Here is a 1,171-nt window from a genome sequence, read left to right on the forward strand (position 1 = left end):
AAAATGTCACAGACCACTGGCGGGACCCACTTCACAACTGCGTCTAAATTTTAGTCATTGGAATCACAACGTACCTACTAATGTGGTATAACTTGTTTGGTAGGTTATATGCTAGTGTACAACTTTGTGAACCAACTATATAGAGGAAGCAAAATTTTCAAAAATCTTGTGAAATAGGATGTGATCGGTATAGTAAAATATGGCTTCGGTAGAAAAATCACTTTAATTTTCCAATGTTTGGGCCCCAATCGAAGCGGTCAACCCTATTTACGTTTATGTTTCACTAAGGAGAGCCCTATCCTCGGGTGGTAAATGTCCCCAAAGTTTTACATGGGTGGTTAAATCTCATCTATGTGAGACTTTATTGTGTTGAAGAATCCACCAAACTAAGTCACAAAGAGGTAGATAAGATAGTTTTCGTGTGATAAATGAATATGAATTAGGGTTGACCGCTTTGATCGAGCCCCGAACATTGTTGAATCCAGTTGAATTTTATACCATAGTCATGTTTCACTATAATGATCACATCATACGGTCAATTTTCATTTTGTGAATTTTAGTCATCGAAATCATAACATGTCTACTAAAGTAATATAACTTGTTTAATATGTTATATGCTAGTATACAACTTTGTGAACCAACTATATAGAGGAAGCAAAATTTTCAAAAATCTCGTGAAATATGATGTGATCGATATAGTAAAATACAGCTACGGTGGAAAAATCACTTTAATTCGCCAATGTTTGGGCCCCGATCGAAGCGGTCAACCTTATTTACGTTTATGCTTCACTAAGGAGAGCCTTATCCTCAGGTGGTAAACGGCCCCAAAGTTTTACATGGGTGGTTATGTCTCATCTATGTGACACTTTATTGTGTTGAAGAATCCACCAAAATAGGTCACAAAGAGGTAGGTAAGATAGTTTTCGTGTGAGAAGTGAAAATGAATTAGGGTTGACCGCTTTGATTGAGCCCCAAACATTGTTGAATCCAGTTGAATTTTATACCATAGCATTATTTCACTGTAATGATCACATCATACGGTCAATTTTTATTTTGTGAATTTTAGTCATCGGAATTATAACGTGCTTACTAATATGATATAACTTGTTTGGTAGGTTATATGCTAGTGTACAACTTTGTGAGCCAACTATATAGAGGAAGCAAAAATTTT

The sequence above is a fragment of the Fragaria vesca genome, linkage group LG2 (genome assembly GCF_000184155.1).
Source record: "Fragaria vesca subsp. vesca linkage group LG2, FraVesHawaii_1.0, whole genome shotgun sequence".
In the NCBI taxonomy this organism is placed as follows: Eukaryota; Viridiplantae; Streptophyta; class Magnoliopsida; order Rosales; family Rosaceae; genus Fragaria; species Fragaria vesca.